The sequence below is a fragment of the Pipistrellus hanaki genome (genome assembly GCF_964339955.1).
Source record: "Pipistrellus hanaki genome assembly, chromosome: X".
Classification (NCBI taxonomy): domain Eukaryota; kingdom Metazoa; phylum Chordata; class Mammalia; order Chiroptera; family Vespertilionidae; genus Pipistrellus; species Pipistrellus hanaki.
The window spans coordinates 11992967-12006888 of record NC_140524.1 but is presented as its reverse complement, the minus strand read 5'-3'; the positions used below and the strand labels follow the sequence as shown (position 1 = coordinate 12006888).

The following is a 13922-nucleotide window of genomic DNA, read 5'->3' as shown; positions in this document are numbered from 1 at the left end:
ACTTGTTAAATGGGGAGAAAAGGGGGATTTGAGAAGAGGGCTGACTCATTGAGTTAAGCATCATGATATATACACTGGTTTTCAAGTAAGCCTGTGTTCCTATAGTCATGAGACTGAAGGGAACCTCACTTTTCCTTAAAGCAATATCATCTGCATCATCCAATCTTAACTGTGAAGAGGTGTCATTTATCAGTATTGAACTCTCCTGAAAAGTCTAATAATGTTGACCATGTCTTATGTCTTTCTTCTTAAAGCAGTGCATTTTCCTCTGCACAATAATAAAAATGTATAACTACATAGTTCAATAGTTTGTTGTGTAGAACAATACCTATCTTCCCATCTAAACAATGATCCCCAACATGGCAACAACCAAGTCTACTCTGCTAATCATTATATTCTCCGTGCTTAATAAATGGGATGTATTCAAAAATATTTGTCCAACCAATGCATGAGGCCCCTTTTCTCTTGATTTTTTCACAATACTCTACTCTCCTAATTTTTTCTTCCATATGTGTGACCTCTCCTTCTTTGTAGCCTCACACAGGCACATCTTTGTTTTCCCATCCTTGGATCCCTTCTTTCTATTTTAAGTACCACCTCTTTACCAATTATTCTCAAATCACTCTCTCCAGCTGTCTTCCTTCCAGAGTTCCAATTCCACATTTTTTCAACTGTATAGAATACCTCTTGCTGGACTATAGCAATAGAACTACCTGTGTGCCCTCAAACAAATCAAGTCAGTATCCCTCTCAGGATCAATTTGCTCATCCATAATATGAAGGAGTTCCTTCTCTACAGTATATAGAACAAAATCCTAATTTTCCAAGTTAAGATTCTACCTTATTTATAGTCAAGCCCTCAACTTATATGAAAATATTTTAACATACTTTCAACATACAATTTACTCCAACACAACTGAGCTCCCTCACTGTTCCCAATGTCCTCTGCTTTTCTGGCCTCTGCCTAGGACCGTGGTTGGCAAACTGTGGCTCTTTGGCCCCTTGAATGTGGCTCTTCCACAAAATACCATGGCCTGGGTGAGTCTATTTTGAAGAAGTGGTGTTAGAAGAAGTTTTAAAAATTTGGCTCTCAAAAGAAATTTCAATTGTTATACTGTTGATATTTGGCTCTGTTGACTAATGAGTTTGCCAACCACTGGCCTAGGACATCTTTCCCATCCCCAGGCGTCTTTCCCATCCCCCAAACATTTCATGTTAAAAAAAATTGTTTAATTTTCCAACCCCAGTCCATAGTGACTTTCAGGAACTGTCTTTGATCTCCTTGGCTGCAAGCCCTTTGCTTCTTTTTTATGGGTGTGGATCTCATTCTTGGTATATTATAGTTGTTTGTATTATTTCTTTTATCTCTTAACTCTAGTCTTCTTGGAGAACAGAAGCTATTCATAAATCAGCCTATATCTCCAGAATTGCCTTTGGTTTATAGTATGCCCTTAGAAACATTATATTGAATGGTTTCAAGTTAGGCCATATCATTAATCCTGATTAAAAGCCTCTGTGTTTCTGGAATAGAGACCAAAATCCATACAACAGTCCACTCCAGCCATTCTACCTTTTGTTCAATTTCTTAAATTCATATACTTCTCTCATCTCAGGGAACTCATGCATGTTCTTCTCCTCTTCTAGAAAACTATTCCCACCATCACTCTCACCCCACCTTCATGTTTCTATTTAGTCTTAATATCACTTCCTCAAGGAATATTTTCTTAAACCTGATGCTAAGGCCAGTTTTCTCTGTTATATGCGTTTATAGCCCCCAACCCCCATACTTTTCCTTTATAGCATTTATCATTGCTGAAATAACACAGTCTGATATGTTGTCTCTTCCCCATCAAACCATAAGCTCCAAGTAAGCAAAGATGGTGTGTGTCTATTTTGCTCACCTTTATATTATCTGCATGGTCTAAGCACAGCACTGAATAAATAGCCATTGAACGAATGAACGATGAATGACTGATTTAAAGATAAAGACTTAGGACTTAGAGTGTACAGCATCTTTGCCTGTCTTCCTATAATTCCTTTAAAGTAAAATTGGGATGCCAAGGAGCTCTCTGAGACAAGTAAGGTGGTCTTTTATTCACCATAAGAAAGTTATAAAATAGGGTAAATACTGCCTCTCTAATGCTGGGAGAAAACCAAAATTGCCTTTCTTTAATGACAGTATGACCCAAGAAGGTATAACTAACACCAAGTATTTTATTTATTCACTTAACAAACATTTATTAAATACCTACTCTATGCCATATTCTAGGATTGTGGCTGATAGTACAATAAACTAGACTGATACAGAATCCTACTTGATAGGTATGTTTAATGTAAGACTAGAATTTATTATATATGCTGTAAAAAAAACTTTTATGACCATTAGAATACCAGAGGGTGAAAGATAATCTGGCAAAGAATATTTTAGAAATTGTAAGGGGCCCAATTTGGGCCTATTAGATTATATAGGCAGGTACCCTAGACCAGTGCTGGTCAAAGTATGTTCCAGAGAGCATTACTTGTGTGTGAATATTTATTACCAGACAGCAGTAACCTAAATGCAGAAAACTGAGAACAAACACTTACAAAATGTTACAGCAATTCGACAAAGTAATTTTTCTGTTGAAGCTAATAATAAACCTATCAGCTTATTTTTTTGTTTTTTCTTTAAATTTTTAGAAATTCATAGTTAATGTATTTTACTAAAATAACAGTCTATGATAAAATGGAATATTTTGGAGGAAAAAGTATTTTCACCAAGATAGTTTGCAAAGCACTGGAACAGCAAGTTCAAGATTACCTGGCAGTTTGTTATAATGCAAAATCTCAGGTGCCACCCCAGATCCTCTGAATCAGAATTAGCATTTTAACAAGATCCACAGGGGATCCTTTTATACATTTAAGTTAGAGAAGCACTGGCCTAGATGATTTCTAAAGCCCCTTAGAACCTTGGGATTTTATAATTTACTTCAGATAAAAAACTGCAGAGGCAATAGCATCCACCTCATCATTTTATAGATGGAAAAACTGAGTTCAAAAGAGAAAAATTCGTGTTTCCAAGATAATTGGCAAATTAGCAGAGGTAGGAATATAACACGTTTCCCAACACCCAAGTCAGTTTTCCACTCTAGCATACTGCATGATCACTCTGATTCTACCAAATCCCACTCTGTACCATCCCTCAGTGAGGTCATTGTTTTATCAGAAAGTATCTCAGAAACTATTCTTCTTCTTTCCATATACTGTGTGAACTTTGAATCGCCACTATTTCAACTGTCTTCTTTATGATAATTACCTTTAACCTCCGATTCTCAAATCTTACCATATGCATATTGTGTGACTGCTAGATTGATATTCTGAGCCTTCAGAAGTACTAGTAGCAACTGATTCTTGGTCTTTAGGATAGAAAAGAGAGCTTCTTTGTTCCCATCAGTCTACTTGATATCAGATGGCAAGCTTTTCCAAGGAAGAAAGCACTCACTGTCAATGCTGCTTTAGAAAGCTCAGTACTTTCAGTTTGTGGCTGACAATCAAGATAATGGGATACTAGACCATATTAATAAAAGTCTAGGCTCCAAATTGAGGCAAATGATGACCCTTTACTTGTAGTACTGTCATATTTGATCCTTGAGGGGAAAGGTATGATTGCTGTCTTCAACTATCTGAAGAGCTATTATTAAGAAGAAGCAAATTTGTTCTAGATAGTCCCAAATAACCAATGAATAAATGTTATGGGGAGACAGAGCTTGGCTTATAATGGAGATCATTATCTGACAATCAGAGTTGCTCAAAGATAGAAGGAGCCATCTAATGAGTTCTCTATCATTGCAAGAAAATTCAAATAGAAATCAGTCAACAAATTGAATTCTTAGAGTAAATGAAATACCTGGGTGGAGAAATAAAGCTTAATGATCTTTAGGGATCATTCCAGTTCCAAGGTTTTAGTATTCTAAAATGTTCAGAGCTGAGTGACCCTAAACTATCAGAAAATAAGAGCAAGATCTAGCCCTAAAAGAAATAGGTTTTTTTTTTGTTGTTGTTGGTTTTTTGTTTTTGTTTTTTTTGTGTGTTTTTTTTTTTTTTTTTTTTTTTTTTTTTTTTTTTTTTTTTTTTGCTCAGCATGAGATGGATGAGGTTATGACAGTGGCAAAGTGAAGTCTTTCCAGGCATCTTTTTAAGAGGAAAGCAAACTGGCCAAGAAAAGCCATTGGGCAAATTAGTTCTTCTTATGCTACACAAAGCCAGAATATTATTCCCACCCCCAAAATGTCTTTCCTAGTGTACCTACATTTGCTTAACAGAGAAAGGTGCAAAATTCTCCCAAAGAAGGCAGTAGTGCTTAATTGTCTGGACTATGCATTTTGGAACCAATTGTGTTTTAATTTCCAATTGGGACAGTAAATTACTGTGTAATCTTGGACAAGATAATTAACCTTTCCATACCTCAGTTTCCTCATCCGTATATCAAAAGATAATAAGAGTATCTTCTTCATAAGGTTGATATAAGAATAATACACATTAAACCTTCATACCAAGATCCAAAACTTATTAAGCAATCAGAAATATTAATAATTAGTAATGTTGCTGTTATAATTAACATCATGGACACATTAGTGTTGCTAACTCAAAAAGTCCCATTAAGCAACCAGGTCCCTCCTACTACCAGTTCAGAGATGCTATATTACAAGAGCTTCAGCCAGTCCTTGCATAACTCTAGACATCTAGAACCTACTGTCCCTCAATAAACCATACCATTCACAACGGGAATCCTGGCTCCTCACCAGGTCTCTCTAAATCCAACAGCCACCCCTCCCCCCAGTCCCTTGCCATAGTCAAAGGAGCTGCAAACTGGAAGCCAGTTCCAGACAAACCATCAGGTGTTTCTTCCCTCCCAAGGACACAGCTGGATCAAATTCCATGCCTATCAGTGGGATAGGGTAGTATCTGAATCCCTGGTCTAACCTGTCAGCTCAACAACCTGGGATGGGAATTGAGTAGGCAATAGGGTTTCCCACAGAGAAACAAGAGAAGCTTCCCAAGTGTGTGAAGGAACTCAGTCCCAACCCCACAATGAGCCTCTTAAAGGAAGGGGGAAGCCTCAATCTGCTTTTAAAGGAAGCAGTTATTTACAACTTTGTACTCACTTGCATCTGGGGAAGATAATAAGGAGATGGGAAAAGGGACTACATGGTATTCTCCTTGTCTCTAATTTCTAACAAGGAGAAGCAGCTGCAGAGAAAGAGTTAAAGAAGAAACGAAGCTCCAGCCATTACCCCATCCCCATACCTAGGGCTGTCTGCTCTGGCTAGGGGCCACTTGGTGGCTATCTGCAGCAGCTGCTGCCTCCCCCCCCCCCCAACAAGCAATTTGCAAGGTCAATGCTGACCTGCTTCCAAAGAGGAACAAAACAATTCACTGACAATGAAGCAAATCTCCCATACACTACATCTCAAATCCCCTCCCCAAATCAGGTTTTACCCCAGTGCCTTCCTGCCCAGATGCAGACTCTGTGCTTCCACAGCCCTACTGGGGAACCCAGCATAGCATCACAGCTGCAGAGCATGTCTAGCCTTCCCTGCCAACCCAAGGAGACTCTCAGTATCGGGAAAGATGCTATCGCTAAAGGAGACCTGAGATTGGGGGAGGGGGAAGGAGGGACGTCTGGGTTTCTTACCAAGCGCCACAGTCACTTCCTGAAGTGGACAGAAGAAAAGGATGAATGAACTGAAACAAGTTAGAGGCTGAGCCCTCACAGAGCTCGGCTTCCTCTTCTTTTTCTCTGGGTCTCTATCCTGGTCCCTCTCTCCTCTGTCTCACTGGTTTGCTTGCTTGCTTGCTGTGCTCACGATCTCCCTCACCCTCCCTCCCTCTCTCTCTCTTCCTCTCTCCTCCCCCTGCTCTTCTCTCTCTCTCTCTGTCTCTCTCTCTCCCTCCCTCCCTTTCCCTATCCCTCCCTTTCCTTCCCCTTCTTTCCTTTCTTTCTCTCTATTTCTCTTCCTTTCTTTCTTCCCTCCTCCCCTCACCCTCTTTGCTGGCTTCGGATTCACCGCTGACTGGTGCTGAGCACGCGGCTGTGCTGGGGCTCTCAATGCAGAGCTGCAAGGCTTTGAATCCGTGGTTGTTTTAGGAAAGACTGAAGTAGTGTTTTATTCTGTAAGGTATCCAGCAGAGAAATCTAGGGAAGCTCAAAGAGACTGGGAGGAGCAAAGGAAGCAAGGGGAAGAGAAAGAAAGCAAAAGGGTAAAAGCAAATGGGAGGATAAAGGAAGTATGGATTACCATAGCTGATGTGTGATGCTTACTAGCTGCTCTAAGACAGAGAGAAGTGGTCTGTATCCCTTACATCCCTTAGCTGAGGCTCTAAATAAAGCTTTGACAATTCTGTTCACATTACATTTCTGACAAATATGAATTTTAAAAAATTGTACATCAAAGGTTGTCATTCCCACCCAGCTAAGAAAAAGGAGTTCAGGGATATTGATCCCCTAATAACCCAATGGCCACCCCACCCCCAACCAAATAGAAGTATGAGCCCAATTCAGTACTGTCAGCTGGAACTTCCCTTCAGGCAAAACAGAAAAGCAGCAGAACCACAATGCTTTCCTTTAAAAAAAAGCTTCTGATGGGAATATAAGTGTACATAAGAGTGTAAATTAACATGTGAGTTTGTACAAGGGGGAAGAAAAGGGGGAGAGAAGGCGATTAATTAACTCAACGTATAAAATAATTATATTCTCATTAGGGTAAAAAAATAAAACCTGGACAAATTATAATAATAATGCAACAAAGGCTGGAAAGAGACCTAGGCTAAGAATAAAACAAAGGAGTTTAGGTTTGAGTTCTGCCTCTGAAAAATCACTCCACTGTTGCCGTCAAGTCATTTCTTCAACCTGGCCCTCATTATCTCAATGGAAAAATGAATAGTGATGGATGTTCTAGTAGATGATCTTGAAAGACCCTTTTGGACCAAACAATCTAGGCTCTAAGACAGGAAAATCCCATGTGAAAGAGGGATTAATCTCTAAAGAGTAAATACATAAACTACTAAATGTCAAAGGTCCTCCAAAAGTGAGCATCCAAATTGAACCCCAAGACACATTTGATAGACCTTCCATTTTGAGTGTTTCAGAGGTAATATGAATATAAGCATACATGTAAAGATCTGCTCCTATCAAAGAATTTAGCTTCCATCTACATACAACGATTAGCATTAAAGTCTCCTTAATAAAACACCTTATACTGTGTTTTCCAGTCCATTTAGTCAGAGTCAAAATGGATACACTGGCCAGTGCTGCTCAGTTGGATGGAGCATCATCCTGTGTCCCATACACAGAAAGGTCATGGGTTCTATTCCCTGTCAGGATGCTTGTGGGAGACAACCAATAGATGTTTCTCTCTCACATTATTCTCTCTCTCTCTCTCTCTCTCTCTCTCTCTCTCTCTCTCTCTCCCCCCCCCCCCTCTCTCTCTTGTCAATAACCATATCCTCAGTGAGAATTAAAAAAAAAAAGTCATTCAGGGCATCTGATTGAACATGAGTTATGTTGTGTATGTTAAGTAAGAGTACTGGTCTCAGTATATATACAGAGACTAAGTTGGCATTTTAAAACTTTTCCAAAAGTGTGCTATTTTTATCTAAACCACTATCCTATTGGATCCTCCCCCTAAAAAAAAAAAATAACCCTAACACTCTACTCCTATCCAATAAGGCACATGTGCTCCTTTCCAACCACATACTTCTTCAAAAGCATATAGCCAACATTGAGTAGAGAGAGACACAGGGATCCTTAGACTCAGAGTCAGTGAGCTAAAAGGACCCATAAAGATAACCGTCTTATTGTATAGAAAGAGAAACTGGCCTGCAGAAAAAAATATAGTCTATATAATATCATAGTGAACCAGTGAATATATCAAGACCAGCACCCAGACTGCTGACCCCAGTTATAATATTTTTGTCTACCAAAGCAACATGTAAGTTTATTCATAAAGCAGTGTATGTGGGCACATAGTTAAGCATACTCCTTCCTTTCTGCAGAAGTATGGATTTTTTGTGTATATTGTTTTTGCATAAATATCCATTGAAATGAACAGATTAGCAGAATGGCAAAAAGAAATATTATGAACTAGCAAAAGATTGCTGTTTTATTTGCTAGGGCTGTCATAACAAATTGCCATAAGTCTGGTGGCTTAAAAAAATAGAAATGTATCATCTCATAGTTTTGGAGGTTAGAAGCCTGATATCAAGATACTGGCAGGGCCCAAAGGCTCTAGAAGGAGAATCTTTCTTTGCATCTTCCAGCTTCTGGTGTGTTTTTTAATTCATTGGATTGTAGAAACATCACTCCAATCTCTGCTTCAGCCTTCAAATTATTTTCTCTTTTGTGTCTCTGTGTGAGCAAATATCCCCATCTTTTTCATTATAAAAACACTAGTCATTGGATTTAGGGCCCACCCTTAATCCAGGGTTATTTCATTTTGAGATCTTTAATGAATTACTTCTGCAAAGATAGCACATATCCAAATAAGATCCATCGTTAGATTCTCAGTGGACATGATTTTTTTGGAGACACTATTTAACCAGTGAGTGGTCAACTTCTTTTTCAAGTGAAGACACTAAACAAATAAACCATCTAAGGTACCATAATTATATATATATATATATATATATATATATATATATATATATATATATATATATATTAGATGAAAAGACTCTCATAACAAAAACTATTCTTTGTACAATTTTAGCTATGTAAAAAAATAATAGCATTTTAATAAATGTTCTCAATTTACTGCAAATCACAGAAAACCATTATGAGAATTACTTCTGGCAGTGGTGAAGCAAAATCTGAATGCACTGAAAAATAATCATAAGCAGGCATGAATTGAAAAAGAGCTGACAATTGGAAGAAATGAACAATAGTAGGTGAGTTTACCCCTTTTTAGGAATTTTGGCTTGAGGGAAGACTCCAGGTCAAAGTAGTAACTAAAACTCTAGATAAACAAATAAGTGAGTGTTGGAATGCTAAATGCTTAACAAGTGCTAAATGCTCTCCAAAAAAAATAAATAAAAGCCCTTGCTAGCATTTCCCGATTTCCATATCGTAAATATTCCCACGTGGCCAATTCCATCAATATGAACTTGAGAAGAGATGTGCAGTTGGCTCTCACAAGCCAATGCCATTTAGCTACCTAACACAACTGCTCACAGTCCTAGTGGCTTGAAGAATCAGCAGACAGAGTTCAAGATGACCACTGAAGATTAAATGTGATGAGAGAAATATAAGAATGGACAGAACTACAAAATGGGAGACCCTAATTTTGTGTATGAACTACCCAAATCTTTGGCGGAATCATAAATAATGCATGTGGGGACAGATTTCAAAGATCCTAAATAAAGCTGCCAACCACAAGGGAGAGTTTGGAGTTTCAGTTAAGCCATATTAGCTGCTTACTAAAACAAAAAAAGAAACATTCCACAGAGGAATGAAAGAATATATATCATTCACAAAGTTCAGGGTACATGCCAAGATAAATAGGAAAAAAACAAAACACAAACAGGAAAATATTACCTATATTCAAGAGAAAATGTAATCAATGAAGACCAGCCCTAAAATAGACTAGATGTAGAAATTAGCAGAAAAGGATTTCTTAATGGACATAAAAGAAAATGTGCCCTTAATAAATTAACAAGTGAAAAACCATAGCAGAAACATTAAAACAATTTTTAAAAATCAGATGCAAATTCTAGAACTGAAAATTAAAATATCTGAAGTAAAATTTACTGTGTGGACTTAAGAGCAGATTTGAGATGAAAGAAGAAAGGGTAAGTTAACTTAAATACTAACTCATAGATAGTATTCAATCTGAAGAACACAAAGAGAAAAGATTATAATCTTTTGGATAATACAAAGTTCTAATATACATGTAATTTGAGTCCCAGAAGTCAAAGAACAAAAGAGGAAGGAAACTTTTTGAAAAACAATGCCCAAAATATTTTTAAATATAATGAAATAAATATTTACAGTTTCAAGAAGCTCAATGAATCCCAAGTAGGATATCATATCTAGGTACACATCATAATAAAATTATTGAAAATCAAATATAAAGGAGAAATCTTTAAAGGAAAAAAAAAATAACATACTAAGGGGGGTGTGGATGACCACTGACCCCTCATAATAAAAAAAAATATTTAAATTGCTGAAATTTAAGAAAAAAATCTATCGATTGAATTTTACATCCAGAAAAAAAAATCCTTATGAATAAAGACAAAATATGACACTTTCAGATAAGTAAACATTAGAGCAGTTTGTTGCCAACATATTTACAGTGTCAGAAATTCTACAAAAAAACTTACCTGGAACCCTTCAGTCCGCAGGCCGTATCCACTGAGCCGAACCGGTTTCGGCCAAAAAAAATTCTTAAGCATGAAAGGAAATAATACCAGATGAAAAGCGTGATCTTCAGGAAAGAATGAAGAACATCAGAAATGGTAATATGTATATAAATATAAAATAATATTTTACCTTAAATATATATATATGTATATATATATGTATATATATATGAGAAATGACATTATAATATACACTAGATAATGTAGATAGAATAATACACATGGCAGCTAAAATATGAAAGGGGGCAAGAATACATTTTTATTTTACTTAAGACAGTACAAGATTGACTCGAAACAAACTTTGAAAAGTTAAGGGTGGATTTCTGATTTCCAGTTCCCCATGTAAGTGACTTGGAAGTCACCACTCCATCCTAACAAGTAAACCCTGAACAAACTAAAAAACTTTACTCTTGGCTACATAAAAAAGCTGAAAACACATAGCAAACTGCTGTCTCTAAGACTGGAGAGACAGAGCCAAAGACAGGTGATTCACAATTTACCACAAAAAGAGACTCACTAGCTGAAATCTCCAGGGTAGGAAAACCTGATTTGCAATTGATGAATTGCTGGAGGCTCAGTGTAGACAAGTATGAGGATAAAAATTTCCAGGGGAACCCCACAATATTATGACATTTGCCTCCAGAAGCTTAACCAGGTTCTCACAATAAGTATTTGGAGAAAAATCCCCACATGCTTCCTATGGCAGGGGAAAGACAAAGGAACCATTTTGAAATACACCAGATCATTGGTCTTAAAAAGGTTTGCCCACAGCAGAAGCTAGTTAATCAGAGCTCAATTTGATAGTATAGTATCAAAGCCTAAGTGATACGGGAGAAAGGGAAAACTCAATTTTAGTTAGTTCTAGTCTTTTGTGTGAGAGAAGGAAAATACCCAACTCCATTCCACTCTAGCCATCCTGATCCAATGGAAGAGGAGTGAGAGTCAGGATAAAAACAAACAAACAAAAAAAACAACACTGAGGAAGTTCTGTGAAGAGACACAAGCTCAAGAAAGATTGAGACCTAATACCTCACAATCACATTACTAAAGGCATATGTAAAGCAGTTCCTTATACCTGATATAGAATGTCCAAATATTAAGAAAAAATTACTAGACATGCCAAAGGCAAAAATCACATTTTGAAGAGACAGAAACAGGCATGACAAGAATGTTAGAATTATCAGACCAGCAACTATGATTAACATGCTAAAGGCTCTAATGGATAAAATGGACACCATGTAAGAAAATTCTATAGGATTTTCATTGCATATATTAATGGCTTTGGTTATTAAGGAAAGTTTAACAATATTAATTATTCCAATCCTTGAATATAGGATAACTTTCCATTTTCTTCCATTTCTTTCATTAAAGTATTATAGCTTTCAATGTAGGGATCTTTCACTTTCTTCATTAAACTTATTCCTAAATATTTTATTGTTTTTAATATTATTGTTAATAGAACATTTTTCCCGATATTTCATTGTTAGTGTATAGAAATACAGCTGGTTTTCGTATGCTGATTTTATATTCTGAAACTTTAAGGAATTCATTGATTAGTTCCCACAGGTTTTTGGTTGAATTTTCAGGACTTTCTCTAAGATTATATCTGCAAATAATGACAACTTTCTCCCTTTTGTATGTTTTGGATGCTTATTATTTCTTTGTCTTACCTAATACTTCTAGTACTATCTTATCTAATAAGAGTAATATGGAAATGGACCATACCTCTGCTACACCCACAAACCATGCCCATCAGCCAATCAGAGTGAGTATGCAAATTTACTCCAACCAAGATGGCTGCTGCCATAGAGAGTAGGAGGGAGGCTTGGGTTTCAACCAGGGGTTCCAGATTGGAGAGGGTGCAGGCTAGGCTGAGGGACACCACCACCCCCTAACCCCCCCCCCCTCACACGAATTTCATGCACCAGGCCTCTAGTTTTAAATAACAGGTGAGAGTGATAGCCGTTGTCTTATTTCTAATCTTAGAGGAAAAGCTTTCACATTTTCACTGTTGAGTATGATGTTAGTATTTTGTCAAGTGCTTTTTCTGCATTTATTGAGATGATCATATGATTTCGATCTTTCATTCTATTAATGTGGTGTATCACATTTATTGATTTGTGTATGTCAATTCACTCTTGCATCTCAAGGAAAAGTTCCACTTGGTCATGGTTTGTGATCCTTCTAATGTATTGTTAAATTTGGCTTGCTAATATTTTGCTGATATTTATTGTGTCTATATTCATCAGGGATAGTGGTATGTGGTTTTCTTTTCTTGAAGTATCCTTTTCAGACTTAGGTATCAGGATAATGCTGACCTCATAATAAAGGTTTGGAAGTGTTCCCTCCATTTTAATTTTTTGTTCAGTCCATGGCAATATCTGATCTGCTGTTTTTATTAATGCAGCTTCATACAGTAGTTGTATTCCTCTGCCTGATTATTTCACTGAACATACTGACCTCAAGGTTCATCCATGTTGTCACAAATGTGAGATTTTTCTTTTTTCATGGATGAATAATATTTCATTGAATATATACCACTTTTTTTTTTATCCATCCATCAATGGATGCTTAAGTTGCTTCCATATCTTGACTATTGTAAAAAAAAAATACTGCAATAAACATGGGGGTACATATAATTTTTTTTCAGTTAGTGCTTTCAATTTTTTAGATAAATACACAGAAGTAGAATTCATGGTTCTATTTGTACTGCTTACCATGATGGCTATCCTAATTTACATTCCCACCAACAGTATAAAATGGTTCCCTTTCACCCACATCCTCACCAAAACTTATTACTGCTTGTTTTGTACTAGCCATTTTAACAGATGAAAGATGATAACTTCATTGTGATTTTAATTTGCATTTCCCTGAGGATTTTTTTTTTATGTTAAACACCTTTTCATGTACCTGTTAACCGTTTGAATGACTTCTTTAGAAAAATCTCTATGCAGTTTCTTTATCCAATTTTAACTGAATTATTTCTTTTGTTTTTGAGTACTATGAATTTTTAAAGTATGCTTTGGATATTAGCCCCTTATCAGATATGTGGTTTGTAAATATTTTCTCCCATTCTGTAGGTTGTCTTTTCATTGTGTTTATTGTTTCTATTGCTATGCAGAAGCTTCTTAGTTTGATATATTTCCACTTGTTGACTTTTGATTTGTTGCTTGTCCTTTTGGTGTCATGTGAAAAAAAAAATCATTGCCAAACCCTATATCAAGGAGCTTTTATCCTATCTTTTCTTCTAGAAGTTTTATGGTTTCAGGTCTTTTATTTAGTATTCAATTCACTTTAAGTTAATTTTAATGAGTGATGTGATATAAGTGTCGAATTTCATTTTTTGCATGTGAATATCCAGTTTTCCAAAACGATTTATTGAAGAGAATATCCTTTCTCCATTGAGTATTATTGGATACCCTGTTAAATAGTAGTTGATTACATAACCATAGTTTTATATCCATGGTCTCAATTGTTTCATTGGTCTTTTATGACAATATCATGCTATTTTGATTAATACTGCTTTGT

The 13922-nt window shown here is 36.4% G+C and overlaps 1 protein-coding gene across 1 annotated transcript in view; it reads right to left on the bottom strand.

The window, feature by feature from the left end:
• Nucleotides 1-5864, bottom strand: part of GABRA3 (gamma-aminobutyric acid type A receptor subunit alpha3) — a 205993-nt gene extending 200129 nt beyond the window's left edge. Inside the window, exon 1 of the mRNA XM_084871096.1 lies at nucleotides 5674-5864. The gene's annotated coding sequence lies outside the window, so the exon portion shown is untranslated. The remainder of the gene's footprint in view (nucleotides 1-5673) is intronic.
• Between the last annotated feature and the right edge of the window lie 8058 nt (nucleotides 5865-13922).